The following is a 17,973-nucleotide window of genomic DNA, read 5'->3' on the forward strand; positions in this document are numbered from 1 at the left end:
GATGTGAGCAATTATAACAAGAGGGCAGGTAGAGTCTGCATGCACAGTTTTCAGATGCATTGGAGGACCTGCCACTGAGGATGTCTCGTAAGTCTCTGGTTGGCTTATATTTGCTCAAAGAAATACAAAGAAAAGTCATGAGTCAAATGTAATACTAGCGTTTCAGGGGAAAAAAAAGATATAAAATATAATTCCCAGAGTTTTTAAAACAGATAGTTGATCAGAAATATGTAAAAGTATTGCAGTGTATTGCAAAGGATTTTTGCAAGATTTGTGGTCATTTATTTAAAGTAAGAATAATCAGGGGGTGCCTGGGTGGCTCAGTCTGTTAAGTGTCCGACTTCTGCTCAGGTCCTGATCTCAGGGTTCAAGAGTTGAAGCCGCGTGTTGAGCTCTGTGCCGACAGCTGGGAGCCTGGAGCCTGCTTCAGATTCTATGTCTCCCTCCCTCTCTCTGCCCCTCACCAACTTACACTTTCTCTCTCTCTAAAAAATAAATGAAAACATTTTTAAAAAATAACAAGTTTAAGAATGATCAGTACTATTAAGAGTCTCTTTTTCATCCACTTGATTTTGTTCAATTTTAGGCATGGAGAATGTAACAGCAACAAAAGGTACATAGAATATAGGTATAATTATCCAACTAAAATTAATTCAAGGATTTAGAATTTAAATATGTAGGCAGATACATGTTGCAACCAGGTTGTTGAATGAGTGACTACCACTTAACTTTTTAAGAAATCTGATTTCTCAATTTAGTAAAGACAAAGTTCTGACCTACAAATAAGAAGCTATGAGAGAAAAAAAACAGCTTTCCCTGTAGAATATGAATATGTGTCTAAGATAAAATGTAGGTAAAAATATAGATTGGTCCCAGATGATTGATCCCAATATAGTCCTTGATCTTTTTGACAATTGTGGTAAACCATGTAATGTTAATTATTGTAGTTATAAATCATTTTGGCACTTAAATGATCACTTTTGAATACTGAGGTAGATTCCTCAGTTTTACTTTCTCACCAACATTTAAGCAGTATTAAATATTATTAGAATATTAACATTATATATAAAAATATCCTTAATGCAACAATTATAACATTAATATATATTGTTACAAAATACAATGCCCTTTGGTTTTAAAGCATCTTTTATGAAACATACTTTAATGTTTGAACCAGATTTACATCAATTAAAAATCTTAATGATGTCTAAGTTCAAATTCTTTTTGTGAGATACTTTATACGGTTCTAAAATCTAAAATTTAGAAACATAATCCACATAATTATTAATTATAGATTTATTGTAATTATAGGCCATTTTCACAGGAAATATTATGGTCATTTGGGGTCAGTTATTTTCAGGGAAAAAAACATACACATTTTAGTATATTTTCATTATTTTTGCTTAAAGTGTTCAACCTAATAAATTGAAGTGTACTAGACATCCTATTAGTATCAAGATAATCTGCTCATACTTTTTGTTTCCATAAAGTAAGGCTGACTTTTTAAATTGCACTGTAAGTAACTGAAAACTTAGAAATATTAATGATATTTCAGAGGTAATCAGTATATGAGTATGCAAGGAGTCATGCCTCTGCCAAACTGTCAGTTTATTTAACTGCCTTGTGGCAAAACCAATATTAATAGTTGAGAGTTCTTAATGCCCTAGGGCTCTCTTCATTTCCTAAGACATGATAATCAGTTATGCCAGGCTGTATGGCTGCACCTCTGCCAACTCATGAATACATCATTCAAATGAGTATCATAAACAGATAGAAGTGTAAGTTGCTTCTGTCTTCAGAGCCTTCTGTCAAGAATTAGAAGCTGGCTTGTAGGGACAGTGAAAGTTAAGTAGAAGACTTACTGAAAATGCAAGGATTTAATGATAAGACTTATTAGAAAACAACCAGTTGACCACAAATCAACTCCATGTAGTCCTAACATAATATGAAAAGAACATCACAATCTCTAATCCAAAATATTTTAAGACCTAAACCACTTATAAGTGAGGCATATTCTTCTGAGCTCACTAAACTTCGAGAGAAAGTAATGTTGATTGCTCTGCTATTACAAAATAATAGCATAAATAGATTGTTTATTTCCTATTTTACCTTAGACTTTTTCACATTGTAACTCATATGTTTCTTGTAGACAATACCTAAATTTTGTATATAAAAATACATTTGTTTCAGTACTAGAGGCAGAAATACATTTTATTTTTTTCAGCTACAGCAAAATCGTTACCAATACTAGAATATAAATATACAAACTTATACAAAATTAATTTCCAGACTTAAAGTCATGATATAATTTTAAATGTGTTTTAACTAATTAAGCCAGTCTACACCTGATACTGTTAAATATACATTGGGTATACTGACATTTCTGAATTTAATCGCTTCTCTAGCAAGGTTTAATTTCCACCCCATGTTACGAAAAAGACCGGCGTATTCCTGCAGGAAATACTAGGTTGCATTCACATGTTTTGTAAAAATAGATAGTATTAATGTAATTCTTAGTTTATGCTAATAAAACCATGTTTTATTTTGTTTTTAACTAGTTCCTGGGGGAAAGAGGTCATTCATTTTTAAGAATTTTCCACCAATTAAAATACAGATTTTTTTTATGATAATCAAGAAAAATATAAGACTACCTGATAACTTCAATTTTGAAATAGCATGCTCAATGTGTAACTTTCAGTTAGTGGTGTTCAACCACAAACACATAAACAATTGCATTTACATAGCGAAATCTGTATAGTTATAAGAAAGTCTCAAAAAGGCCAACAACTACCAATTTTGCCTCATTCACTTAGAGAATCTTCAATAGGCAGCTGAAACTACTGCTTAATTTTCAGCCTCTCTACCTGCCAACAACAGCTGGGCAATCATTCATAACTATCTTCAGTGAGTAGCAAGTTCATGGCCAAGTCAATAATTATAGAGTCAAATGGAACTTCAATTTCTATCCAAGATTTAATTTGGCAGTATAGTGCTGTGAAAAATAAGATCCTCATATATTATTGCTCTGATCTCTGAATTTACTATCTTACTACTATTTCTACCAGAATTATTTGAAATGATCATGTTTCCATTAGCATGGTAATATGATCATTTAAAAATTGAATTTTTAGAACAACCCCCTTGCTTAAAAAGAACTACTGAATATTGCTTAGTTGTTTATGGTAACTTTAAAAAAGTAATATTTAAACCTAAGGACCCTAAATCATACTCTAAAATTGTTTTACAAATTTCTATTTATGTACTTATTTGTTTTTAATTTATTTTGCTTTTTGGAGTTGGATCTGTTTATGTTTTCTGTATTTAGGTGTTTTTCTCAATTCTGGATTAATTCAAAAACAGTTTTTGGGGGGCCAAAACTCTTCACTTTAAAAATGATGTACTTGTTTCAGTTTATGATTCTGTAAAACAAATGAACTGATGTTCACATGGCTTAATTCCAAGAATTTTAATGCTTTCTCTTGCTTCTGCTATCGTTGTTGGTAATTCTCCCAAAATGTAGATTTCTGAAGGATATCTGAAGGACAGACCGCTTTGGATACATCTGAATTATTATGGTGACTATAGCCTCCTCCAATCTGAATAGGCTCTTCGTATTAATGCAGGTTTCTCATACTAATCTCTGCATTTTATTGTTTGTTACTCCAAATTCCTGGTCAAAGATAAAAAAAAATTAACTAGACCACAAGAGTAATAAATTACAGAGCATTTTTCATTTTATATATTTTAAAAGATATAATAATAAGATATCACCCTGTTCATTATGTAATATATTTGTAAAGAACATGCAAATGATATGCCATTTTTAGAGAAAAAACTCTATAATATTTTCCTATGTCTTAAAAATGGGTAAGAGTTCCTTTGGAGGAAATAACACTCTAGTAAATATAATAAAAAGCCTAAAATATTATTTTGGAGTAACTCATGCTAAGTAATATTTTTATTACCGGTTTTAAAAGAAATGACCATTCAGGGAAGGTAAATAACTGATTGTAGCAAAATATAAATAGCTTTCAAGGTGGCTGAAGTGACTATTAAAGAATGGAAAAGATGGGGGCAGATTTCTTATAATCTTCCCCAACTTTGAGTATCATGAATTGATTTATTATCTTACCTACTTCCCCTTGCCAATTTTGGCTCCATGCTACCAGGCATCTCATAGCATCTTTCGTTGGGTATGTTGGTGTGAGGGGGCAGAATTCTAATCTCATCAAGGCATTTCCAGATTTGATTATTAATAGAATCGCCCCAATATGCATATCATTTTAATATTAACAAAACCATAATGGAGTGTGAAAGAGTTGATTTTTAAATTAACAATACGTGAAATAACTTCTTATATTAGACTAGTATTTTAGGTTGAATTAGCTTAGAAAACTTGTATTTTATACAAAATTTGAGAATTTTACTCAAAATACTTTTTTTTTTTTTAATTTTTAGAAGAGAGAACACTAGCAAGGGAGGCGATAGAGAAGAGAGAAAGAATCTCAAGCAGGATTCACGCTCCTCGCAGAGCCTAACACGGGTTGGGATCATGACCGGAACTGAAATCAAGAACTGGTTCGCTCAGCCAACTGAGCCACCCAGGCGCTCCTCAAAATACTTTTCTAATACAATTTTTAAAGCTAAGTATCACCAAATTATTTACTTAACATTATTAAATAGTTTTAAAATTATGTTAATGTATTCTAAGTAGTAGATTTTAATATATTTAAAAACTTTCATATATTTAATATATTAATTTATTAAATATGTTTTAATATTATCAGCATATTTCTTGAAGAGTTTAAATAAAATGGTTGATTAACCCAATTAATATACATAGGTAAGATTGGTGTAGCTACAAAAGGCTTCCTTTTAGGATTCTGTTAGGTTATAACAGCACTAACATAGGAAATTAAAATGAAATGAAAGAAATATATTGTTGTGCATGTGTCTTTAAAATATTCTATAAAAACTTAATTTTTATTTCTATCAGCAAAATTTATAGTTTGCAAGTTGGACCACTTATGAAACAAAATTGTTTCTATAAATTTCCAAAGTGTCCAGCTATCTCACATTTTAAAATAGTGCTGACTTGGCAATGTTTCAATAATTCCACCCACAAAACAACTATGAAATAAATACATTTAACTAATAAAAAATGTTCATCTCTAAAAACATGAAAAGTTTAGAATGTGTTAATAAAACATCCCACTAATAAAATTATTTAAAATTTAATTATAAATCTTTTTCACCATTTTTGTAAAAGCATTGTATTATCAAGTAGAAACTGAGCTGGTTATTTCTTAGTTAAGTGCTCATAATATTGAGTATATTGTGGGATAAATATATTTTAATCATAATGATTGTCCACATTAAGAACTGACTAGGGGCACCTGAGTGGCTTGGTTGGTTAAGCTTCCGACTCTTGACTTTGGCTCAGGTTATGACCTCATGGTTCTTGGGTTTGAGCCCTGCGTCAGGCTCTGAGCTGGCAGTGCAAATCCTGCTTGGCATTCTCTCTCTCCCTCTCTCTCTCTCTCGGTGCCTCCTCCTTACCTCTCTCAAAATATATAAATAAAATAAGCTTAAAAAAAACAAAAACTGACTGAATCCCATATGAAACTTTTCTCTAAGTAATCCCAAGTTTTCATCCTTTTACTCCTTCTGTGTATCTTCTTCTTTTCCTTCCCTTGTTCCTTCTCTTCCCTATTCTTTTCATTCTTCTTCTTATCTTTTCCTTCTATTTCTTTTCTTTCTCCTTCTTTCCTCCTTATTCTTTTTATTTTTCATCTCCTTAATAGAAACATGTATATTTTTTAAAAGGTGATTAGCTACCTTGTTGACAGGAAGTTCTCTTAGTACATTAAAAGCAAGCTAAATGTTTTGCATGAATCACATAACAAGGGTAGGTGAATAAAGATGGTATATTGACCAGGAACATAAATGAAAAAAATAAAAGCTACTCAAAGATGACATTTAAAAAAATTCCAGTGATATCTAGTAGATAGAATCAGAAGTTTCAACCATCACCAAGATATAGGCTATAAAAATTTGGACAGTTTTTGTGGCTTTTTCATTAAAGTCGTCAACAGTTTCTTTTTGAAACCCAGGCAACATACAGCATTTCAAATAAACATTTCAAATTATTTCAAAAATAATTAAGACAATTGTTTATTTGAACTAAATATCAATCAAATATGAAATGGTTATATATACTTGAAGGGAAATAGGCAGAAATAAAGATGATATATGGAGAAGAATAAAACATGACACTCAATATCTTCAGAATAAAACATGTTGCATTCACACAAAGAAGATGATGTATACAAAGACAATAAATGCTGAAAAAATAGATGTTTTGAGAGATAGATTAAACACATATTTAACCAAATAAAATAAAAAGAGTGAATATTGTACACTTAGAAGATAATTCTAGAAGTTACAGTAATAGACTAATAGAAATTCCATTATTCCAGAAACTAAAGCAGGTAAAACAGAAATGAGAAAATAACTATAAAGAGCAAGGGCATAAAAATAAAATTTCAAAAAAAGGGAATATGCATGAAGTTTCCATAACTGACAAAGTTCAGTTTTCAGAATCTAAGGAACACTTAACAAAAGAAATATGAAATATTCTGCACAAAGTACATTAATGCAGAGTTTTGAAAGACAGAGAGTAATAGAATATTAAAATTATGTTCAAAGAAAAAAATCCAAAAGTTAACCACAGACTTTGGGAAAATATTTGCCGAACACATACATTTTAACAGACTTGTATCTGAAATATATAAACAACACCTAAAACTTAGTAATAAGAAGACAAATAATTCAATTAAAAGTGGGCAAAAAATCTGAGCGGACTCTTCCAAAAGAAGATATAGAAATGGTACATAAGCATGTGAAAATTTGTTCAACATAATTTGTCTTAGGAGGTTAAGATTAAAACAACAATGAGATACCCCTACACACCTATTAAAATGGCTAAACAACAACAACAACAAAATGGCTAGACAAACAAACCCCAAAAAATGGCTCTACCAATGGCTAGCAAGGATATGGAGCAACAGGAGCTCTCATTCACTGTCAGGGCAATGAAAAGTGGTACAACCACTTTGGAAAACAATTGGATAGTTTCTTACAAAGCTAAACTTAATCCCACCATGCAATCCACTAATTGTACCTCTAGGTATTACATAACCAAATTGAAAACTTACTTCAACACAAAAATATTTGCACATAGATATTTAAATTAGCTTTATTTATTATCACCCAAAACTGGAAGAAACCAAGATTATCCTTGAAAAAGTGAATATATAAAAACAAAAACTGGTACATCCATACACTGGGATTCTATTCAGTGGTTTAAAAAAGGAGCTATCAAATTCTACAAAAACATGGGTGAATCTTTAATGCAGATTATTAAGTTACACAAACCAATCCTAAAAAGACTATTTACTACATGATCCCATTTATAGGATATTCTAGAAAAGGCCAACCTATAGATACAGAAAAAAGATGGGTGGTTGCCATCAGTTGGGTGGGAAGAGGAAGGGAGGGTTGAGTAGATAAAGTACCAGGTATTTTAGGGTAGTTGAAACTATTTAGTATGATACTATAGTTATGGATACTAAGCATATTTGACATGTATGTCATGTATAAGTTAATGCGTCACCATAGAACGTTACCTCACACCAAGTGACCATTAATGTGTGTGAATTAAACGAAATCATTTTGTAGGCCAGGAAATTACAGGATGGAATGCGCAATAAGAAAAACCCAATTTAACAATTAAGTGAATGGATGGTAGATGAGAGTCTTATCTCCCCCTGTCAGAGTGGGAGTTCATATGAGGTCAAGAAAGAGCAAAAGTTGTTGATGATTACTAACATAAAAATTGTTATCTTTGGTATGATATTGACTAGGACGATGCATAAAGGAACTTAGTGGAGTGTTATACATGTTAAATGCCTTTATTAGGTGATGACTATACAGATGCTTACATATGTACAAATGTGTCATGCTCTAAATATTTAAATTTATTTAATTTCTTATTATACTTCAATTAAAGAAAATATGCAAAAATAAGTGGGGGAAAAGATAGAACCAAGGAAATAATTAACTTGTAGATATATCTGAAAAATAAACAAAACCTAGCTTAAGTTATAGAAATATAAAAGTGTATAAAATGCACAGTTACAGATTCAAAAAGCCCTAAAACACTAAGCAGCAAATACTCATTTGTTAGGAAAAACTGACAAAAATGGAGACAATGTGGAAATTTAAAAATTAGTACAGGGTAGTTTGATTGACTTCAAATAAATAACACTTGCATTGAAATCGGATTTCTTAGGAACAATGAAAGCCAGGGTCAATATAATGATATTTTTCTTAGTAAAGAAAATACTTGCTAGCCTAGATTCCCTACTAAAGAAAATATTTTTGAAACAGAATAAAAGGAAGCTTTTCAGACAAAGATACAGAAATAATTCATGAATAGTACATCTGTACTTACAGAAATATTAAAGGCAGAGAGAAAATTATCCCACATGGTTATGAGAAACTTGAAATGAAAAGGGAATCACTTATAATAGAAAATACATTAGTTAAGGGGCACCTGGGTGGCTCAGTTGGTTAATTGTCCAACTCTTGTCTTGACTCAGGCCCTGCATTGGGCTCTGCACTGACAGCATGGGGCCTGCTTGGGATTCTTTCTCTCCATCTCTGTCTGCTCCTCCCCAGTGCTCACTCACTCTCTCTTTCTCTCTCTCTCTCAAAATAAATAAATAAACGTTTAAAAAACAAAGAAAATATATTAGTAAATATATATGATCATGACTACATAGACAGCAATAATGTCTTATGTTCTCTATCTATATAAACGATTATTTTATCATATTAATAGGAAGAAAAAATTACACTGTCCCAGTATCCTTTCATTACCTGGGAAGGGTATAAAGATGCCAGTAACATTATATTTTCTTACATCAAGAATACAATCTTACACACTTTTTCTCCAGGTCACCATAGTTTAAAACAGACTAACTCTTCCACTACTATAAAGCTGAAGATAATACATAAAGCGATGACGATGTTTTGGTCTTATTTTAATTTATTAGAGTCAAGGAGTTGAGTAGTAGACAACTTCAAAACTAAGAGGAATACACTTCTTCCTTCAAAGAATTTGCCAATCTTCATCCAGGGAAATAGAGACTGAATAGAAAGCAGTAGTTTGAAGACTATAGAAGGCTCTCATGGGTGGGGTGACAGAGGTTGGAACTCTAGGCTGTAAAAGACTAGTAAAAGAGAGGAGAGAAAACAGCAGGTATGTAGGACCTTCCTGCTACATGCCCTTTCCATCAGCATGTGTGTTCTCCCAATTGCACATTGCTAGGATGAAACACCAAGAATACAAATAGAAAGCAGCAGCTAGGAGACTAAATGTGCCCACCTGTGATCTTCCATCTCCTGAAACTGGCAGTCTAGTCTAGTCCAATGGTACCTGGAGAATATCTAGCCTAGTAGCCACCTCAGAGAGCCTGGGCCTTTGGAAACGTCTGCAGTGTTTTAGGATGGTGTCAACTGGTCATGATTCGTTTGTATACAGTATTGTTGATGCGTTTCAAAGTGCCTTGTCCCCTTGGCTCACCTTTGTAGTCTGTATCATTTTTGCTCTCCTGACCAAATTGCTGCTTATCTAGTCCTCAAGCAGTCTCTTTCAGTCCTATAATAGTCTTTATAAAAGCGGTTCTCTAACCACACTAAACTTTAGAATTACCTGGAGACCATTTAAAAAACTCTCAGACTTTGTATCCATACTTACCTAATTAAATCAGACTTCCTGGAAAATGACCCCATACCTTGGCACTAAACACACAAACAAATATCACTCCAGGGGTTTCTTTATATTTTTGAGATACACACATTGAGTAAAATGCACTGATGTTACATATGTTGTATAGTTTGATAATATTTTACACATAAATATCCTTATGTGACCACTACCCATATCAAGATACAGGACATTTTCAATTCCAGGAAAGCTTCTCTCATGTCACATTTCTGTCTCTAAACCACCTGCAGAATTGCTATTCAGAATTCTATCACCAGAGACTTAGTTTTTTTTTTTTTTAATGTTTACTTGTTTATTTTCATGGAGAGAGAGCACAAGCGGGGTAGGGGAGGGGGTGGAGAGAAAGAGACAGAGAGAGAAAGAGAGAGGGAGAGACAGAATCCTAAGTAGGTTGTATGTTGTCAGCACAGAACCTGATGTGGGGATTGATCCAAAGAACCAAGAGATCATGACCTGAGCTGAAAGTCAGATGTTTAACTGACTTAGCCACCCAGGTGCCCCTTACACTTGTTTTTAATTTCACATAGGTATGTACAATCCCATACTATATACTGTTTTCTGTAGGCCCTTTTTCTTCTATTTTTAGGTGGATCAACACATGTTGTATGTAGTGGTAATTTTTTTATTGAGTTTAATGTTCCATTGTATAAATATATCACAGTTTATTTAACTTAGTGTTGTTGGAGATTTGGTTGTTTCACGTTTGAAGCTATTATAAATAAGTATTAAAAATAAATTGCAAGGGTGCCTAGCTGGCTTAGTGGTTGGCCATGGGAGTCTTGATCTTGGGGGTTGTGAAATTAAGCCCCATGTTGGGCCTGGAGCTTACTTAAAAATAAATAAATATTAAATAAAAATAAATTGCAAACTTTCTTCTTCATGTCTTTTGTGGATATAGATTCTTGTTTTTAATACATATATATCTAGGGTCATAAGAAAGGTGTATATTTAGCATTAGTATAAACTGCTGTATAGTTTTTCAAAGTGGCTGTACTGATTATCCAAGACCAGTCATTCTGAATTTTTATCAAAGTCAGTGTTAAAACTTTTTAAAAATATTTATTTTTGAGAAAGTGCAAGTGGGGGAGGGGCAGAGAGAGGGGGAGGGAGGGTCCGAGTGGGTTGCATTCTGATAGGCTGACAGCAGTGAGCCTGATGTGGGGCTGGAACTCACAAACTGAGAGATCACGACCTGAGCTGAAGTCAGATGCTCAACTGACTGAGCCACCTAGGGGCTCCATTTTTTAAAATTGAAATTAAATCTTGTAGCTGTATAGTATTGAGATTTTAATTTGCATTTCCCTCTGACTAATAACATTGAGAACCATTACAGATGTTAACAGATTTTTGTATTTATTCTTTGTGAAGTGAGCATTGAAGTATTTTACCTTTTTTTTTTTTTTCAATTGAGTTCTCGGACCACTTATAATTGATTTGTAGACATAACTTATATAATCTAGATATGAGCTTTAGCTTGCCTTCCAGTCACATAACAGTTTTCAGTGACCAAAATTCTTACTATTAATGAGAGGGGCACCTGTGTGGCTCAGTCAGTTAAGCGTCCAACTTCCGCTCAGGTCATGATCTCACAGTCGTTGTTCAAGCCCCGCATGGCGGGGAGCCTGCTTCAGATTCTGTGTCTCCCTCTCTCTCTCTGCCCCTCCCCCACTCATGCTGTGTCTCTCTGTCTCTCAACAATGAATAAACATTAAAAAATTTAATATTAGTGAGAAAATTTATAAATGTTTTCGTTCATAGTCCTTTGTATACATTGCCAAAAACATATATGCTTACTCAATATTAATTTAAAAATATTAATTACGTGGCTTATCTTAACCCTAAATAAAAACATGTGTAATTTTTCAAATTTTGAATCAAATGGCTTTTGATATTTTTAGATGGATTTCATGTTCCATGGGCAATTTATTCAAAGTAGTGACTTCAAAAGATATTCACATTATAATCCTCAGAATTGCATATGTTAGCTTACATGGCAAAAGGGACTTTGCATTTAGAATTAAGTGTAAATACCTAAAGATGGGATATTACAATGGATATTCCATATGAGCCTAGTTTATCACAAGTCTTTAAAAAGCAAATGCTCTTTTCTATTTACAGAGAACCAGAGAGACAATAGCATGAGAAAGACTCCACCTGACATTGCTGATTTTGAAGATATAAGAAAAATAGAAAGTCAAGGGGTGCAGCTGCCTCTACAAGCTGAAAATAGCCTCCAATTTGTGGTAATTTGCTACATGTGTGCCTGCATACACATATATGCATATATAAATATTCATATATTTAATGTATCCATATTTTTATGTATATTGTGTTTTACTTACTCAAAGAGCATGTCATAGTGCCCCTAATTTGTCTCAACCTTTTGAGTAAAGAATTCATGGCTGATTACAGAATCGATTTTAATGTTTTCCAAAAATTTGAGGATTAATATTTGCAGAATAAATATGGGGATTGTTACTAATTTTTTTGTGACGATTCATTGCACTCCTCCTGATTTTAGATGGTATGTAACCTGGAATATAAGCTAAAACGTGAACATTGTAAAATGTTTTGAAAACTGTTGAAAATAATTTAGGATGCTGTGGTCATGGCAAGTGAGAACAGATGGCTGGTGGAGGATCATCATCAATCTCAGTTACTTAGACTGAAATAAACTTCCAAAATAAAGAGGAGTAATTCATCAGGAAAGAGAAATATTCATTAAAACACTGTAGTTCCCTCGATCTGGTTTTCCAGTCAGAGGCTTACTACTGAGCTACAGTTGTGCCTATTGTGAGCCTGCCTTCAAACATAGGAGAATGCCCTATGCCAGTAATTGGCCCTGGTTTTTCAGATATAAAACTTAGCTCAATTATTTTGGTCTACACTGCTATGCTGCTATTGAAATACATTCATAATCCAAGAAGTCAAATTTGTAAACTTATGAAACTACAGTTCTTATAAAATATCATGCAGTTGTATTAAAAAGAATAGTTTTATCAAAATAACTTGAAACAAAACTTAAACCATTTAAATTAACAGAGATTTACAGGTCTGTGTAGTATTTAGCAAAACTAGACAGTCAACTAACATATTGATAATTATCAAACATACATTATGGACCATGGAAACACATATATGCACACATAGGCCTTCACATGTTAGTGTAAACATGCAAAAATTTATATGCTGAAGAATACTACAAACGGAATGTTGATATCAACTCTCATATCTCTATTCTCTGAGCACCTCTGAACATTTATAATTTTCTAAAGACCAAAAGAAATTCTCCAGCTTTGACTGACATGATTCCAATTTCCCTTGCATAATAGAATATGTTCATATTAACATAATGTGTCCCATTCTCTTGCCTCACACTATTTGATGAAGATAGTCTTTCTTTGTTAGGGACAATTTTCTATAAACTCATTAATCTGTGCATTTGCAAATGGTTCAATGTTCATTTCAATTCAACTCCCACTGCCTTCATGGAAGGCCTATTGCCTGCATGTAAGATTTATTTTTCCTTGATTTTATTTTGCAAATGCTTGAAAAACCACCTTACCACACAGTGTTACTTTTCCTTTCTAGTCAATGGAGTTAGAATTTATAAAATCTTTACAAGTTTTTTTTTCTACACTCCCGATTACAACCAATGGAAAATAATATCACAACTGGATTAAAATAATTTATAGAGATTTTAAAAACATTTTAGCCCTCTTTTGCATTTTAAAACTTATGTCAAAATTTCTAATTATGTGACCACACATTAAATATTTTGACAAGATTTTTGGACAGAGGAATCATAATCCACGATTTGAAAATAAAAATTTATTAAATATTTAACACACATGTTAAATAATTAGGTAAGTTATGATTACAAATAAAAAAACATCAATTAAAAAGTAAGCCTGATTAATAAACTGAGCATTAATGGCAATGCCAAAACCATATTGAGCCCACTTGTATGATCTATCCAGATAAATGCAATATTTCTAGAGTTAACTCATGTAAACAATAAATGGTCATGAGTGAAAACAGTGGTCATGAGTGCAAATATCTCTTTGTTATTTCTACATTAATTTTGTTTTGAATATTTTATCTTATTTTATCTACAACATAATATTCTTTCTCTAGTTAAGACTAATTAATGGGTATCTTCAGAGCGATTAGACTATTGTTGTGAAGAAAAAAATCAGAAAAATTTGCCAAAGGGTCTACTGGTTTGGTATTACTTTGACTATAGATCTACAGATGATTAAATAAAAACAATTATAAAAACAAAATAAAAATTCTAAATGTCCATCAACTGATGAATGGATAAAGAAGATGTGGTTTATATATACAATGGAATGCTACTTGGCAATGAGAAAGAATGAAATCATGCCATTTGCAGCAATGTGGATGGAACTGGAAGATATTATGCTGAGTGAAATAAGTCAGAGAAGGACAGGTATCATATGTTTTCACTCATATGTGGATCTTGAGTAACTTAACACCATGGGGGGAAGGGAAGGAGAAGAAAGTAGGTACAAATAGAGAGGGAGGGAGACAAACCATAAGAGAACAAACTGAGGGTGGATAGGGGGTGCGGGAAGAGGGGAAAATGGGTGATGGGCATTGAGGAGGGCACTTGTTGGCATGAGCACTGGGTGTTGTATATAAGTGATGAACCACAGGAATCTACCCTAAAAACCAAGAGCACATTTTACACACTGTGTGTTAGCCAATTTGACAATAAATTATATTTAATAATGTTTTAATCTTTATTTTAGGCAAAAAATAAAATATAATTTTAACATGTTATCAAATAATTAAAAATAAAAGCACTGTCAATTAAAAAAAAACTTGAGAACATTCTTAGGCAAAATCAAATGTAGTTATTTGGAGACAAGAAAGAAAAATGTTGACATTTTGAAGCTAATTTTATAACTGTAGAAAGCATCAAGTTAAGTCCATCTGGCGCTCAAGTGCAATAGTTCCTGGAAGAATGGACACTTTAGGACCTACGCTCCAATCCCAAATTTCTGAAAATTGGTAGCCATATTATAATCTTAAATTTTCATCTCCAATACATTTGAACCACTTAGAAACACACAACTCCTCCTTTATTTAAATGGCATTATCCTCCAATATTCTTAATCACGATGTTTCACATATGTTTCAGAGAACATTTCTTATATAAATTATTTCTCATGTTAAGAAAAAGAGGATATTAATTCTGATTTGAGGCAAAAATTACAACAGAATTGAATAAATTTAACAATTATTTTTATATATTTAATTCACTGGTTTGTAAAGTAATTTAAGTTATTTAGACAGTTTTTGTTCTTAGGGTATACATATCTGTCCTGTCAGTTATGTGGGAGGGTAGTATCACAAGTCATGGGAGGAGGAGATTATACTGTTGTCAGTTTCTTACATTTCACATTACATGGTATAATATTACTTAAAAGCAGACTATAATTAATTAAAAATATAAATTGAAAAATAAACCAATATTATATATTGAATATAAAATTGCCAATGAATCAAAACATAGATGGAAAACTGAAAGGGAATAAAGGACCAACAGCATATTAACTTCCAAGAAAATGTTATATTTACTATAATCATGAGTAATTACATGTCATGTAAATGATCTAAACATGCCAATTAAACGATTAGAGACTCAATTAAATGCGATCTAATAGAAACACAGATTAAATACATTGATACATAAAATTTAAGAAGATGAAAGAGGTATATTTTTCAAAAACTTCAAAAACTATTTCAGAAGAAAACATGAATAGTTATATTAGTATGAGTAATAACAGACAATATAAGGAATTATTATCAGAGATAAAAGAGTCATTACATTATGGAATGAATACGTTATAGGGATAAAAGGTACAGCATAGGAAATATAGTCAATGGTATTGAAATGCTTTGCATGGTCACTGACAGTTACACTAGTGGGTGAGCAGAGCATAGTATATAGACTTGTTGAATCAATATGGTGTACACCTGAAATTAATGTAACATTGTGTGTCAACTATATGTCAATAAAAAAGAAACTGCACAACAATAAAGCAATTGTTTCACCAAAAACACATAATAAAGCTTAATATTTATGCATTTAGTAAAATAGCCTCAAAGTAATGGAGCAAAAATAGAAATGGTTAAGCCACAATATAGATAAACCCAAACTTATAGTTGAAGATTTCAACTTCTCTCTCTGCAATTGGTGGAATGACTAGGCAGACCATCGGTAAGGATAAAGAAACTCTGCAGAAAGCTATCGACCAATTTTAAGTAATGACATTTGCAGAAAGCTAAAGCCAATGACAGCAGAACACATTTTCCTTTTAAGTGTACTTGCAACATTCACAAATATAGACCCTACACTGGTCCATTAAACAAACCAACAACCATGTTGAGGTGGAATTAGAGGTGAAGCTTTTAGAATATGAGTAACTGCCAAGAAAGTCTCAAGATCTGTTCACAAAGAGGTGAAATTTAGGAGTGGTAGAGAAAGATGGAGAAAGGCCATTGAGACAATATCACATGATCACTTAGCTTAATTTAGATATTTGTGTGAGATGTAAATAAAGAACATAAACCTCACGTGGGTGATGATATAGGTACTTTAAGTTAGTATTTTGGCTGTGTTTATTATATGAAAGATTATGAGGGCTGGTTAAACAGTTTGAGATGTGCAACTATGGTAGGCAGAATAATGGCCCCCAAAGTCCACATCCTAATCCTAAGAACGTACAAATATGTAAAAGTATAGGAGAAAGGAGAATTAAGTTTGCAGATGTAATTAAGTTTGCTCATCAGCTGACTTTAAAATAGGGAAATGAGGATGGCCCATGTAGTCTGACTGTAATTACAAGTGCCCTCAAAGTTCAGAAAGGAAGCAGAAAAGTCAGGATCAGAGAAAGGGGTGTGATGATGGAAGCAAGATCAGAGTGAGGGGGTGTAAAAAGGATTTGATCCCCTGTTGCTGGCTTTGAGGACCAAGGGAGGAGCTGAGAGTGACCAAGAAGATGGGCTTTCAATCCATCCAGCTCCTGGCTGAAAGCCACTGTGTCTCTGCAGGGGCAGGCCACCAGCATTTCTCCTGCAGATCAGCTTCATGTTTCAAAAACGCTAATCCATGCAAGGGTAGCTGAAAGTTTGCCCCTTCCACAGAGCACCTGATCATAATGCAGACGTTCTGCCTTATGCAGAGAGTAGTTTATCTTTAGGTGCCCTTGCTCCAGGCTATTCATAAGGAACAGGTTCCACGTTGGGAAACACTACCCAAGAAAACCAGACGCTAGTGCCCCAGCACAATTCTCTACTTGTCAAGCTGGAGTGTCAATCTGGGAGAGAACCAGGAAAAGAGACAACTAATAAGAGCACTCCTGGGTTCTAAATCACATTTTTTTTTAATATTAAAAGACAAAGACAACAGAAAATCTTAAAAGCAGCAAGAGAAATACCTTCACTACATATAAGAAAACCTTGATGAAAGTAACAGCTGATTTATCATTAGAAGTCAGAGGCCAAAGGTTGTAGAGTGACATTCAGAGTGCTCAAAGAAGGAAAACTATTGGTCCAGAGTATGATATCTAGCAAAATTATCTTCCAAAAATGAAGGCAAAGAAAAGACATTCTCAAATATACTAATACTGAGAGAATTCATTGCTTGCACAAGGCCTTACAGGAAATACTAAAGGATGTTCTTCAGGTTGAAAGCAAATAATTTAAATACACACACACACACACACACACACACACACACACACACACAGAGGCCCCTTAAATATAATCATGTATATATAAAAGACAGTATACATTCTCCTTTATTCTCTTAAGTGACTTATCAAGGGATTAAATTTTTAAAATAAGTATATAATTTAATTGTAGGGCCTATAACATATAGAAAAAAAAAACAATAGTAGAAGGCCATGAGTGGGGACAAAGTTGCACTGGAGTAAGGAAATAAAAGATGGCAATAACTCAGATCCACAGAACAAATGAAGAGAATCCAGAAATTGTAAATAAGAAGGTTAATATAACAAACTCTGACTATATAAACTTGTTCTTCTTTCTTTGCTCATCTCTCAAAGACATACAATTACATAAGGTAA

General features: G+C 32.8%; 1 long non-coding RNA gene across 2 annotated transcripts in view; it reads left to right on the forward strand.

Moving 5' to 3' along the window:
• The first annotated feature begins 8,702 nt into the window (after positions 1–8,702).
• Positions 8,703–17,973, forward strand: part of LOC109499014 — a 34,700-nt gene continuing 25,429 nt past the window's right edge. For both annotated transcript variants that reach the window (XR_006596838.1, XR_006596837.1), the window contains exons 1-2: positions 8,703–9,325; positions 11,972–12,096. This is a non-coding gene — a long non-coding RNA (uncharacterized LOC109499014). The remainder of the gene's footprint in view (positions 9,326–11,971; positions 12,097–17,973) is intronic.

Source organism: Felis catus, chromosome B1 (assembly GCF_018350175.1).
Source record: "Felis catus isolate Fca126 chromosome B1, F.catus_Fca126_mat1.0, whole genome shotgun sequence".
In the NCBI taxonomy this organism is placed as follows: domain Eukaryota; kingdom Metazoa; phylum Chordata; class Mammalia; order Carnivora; family Felidae; genus Felis; species Felis catus.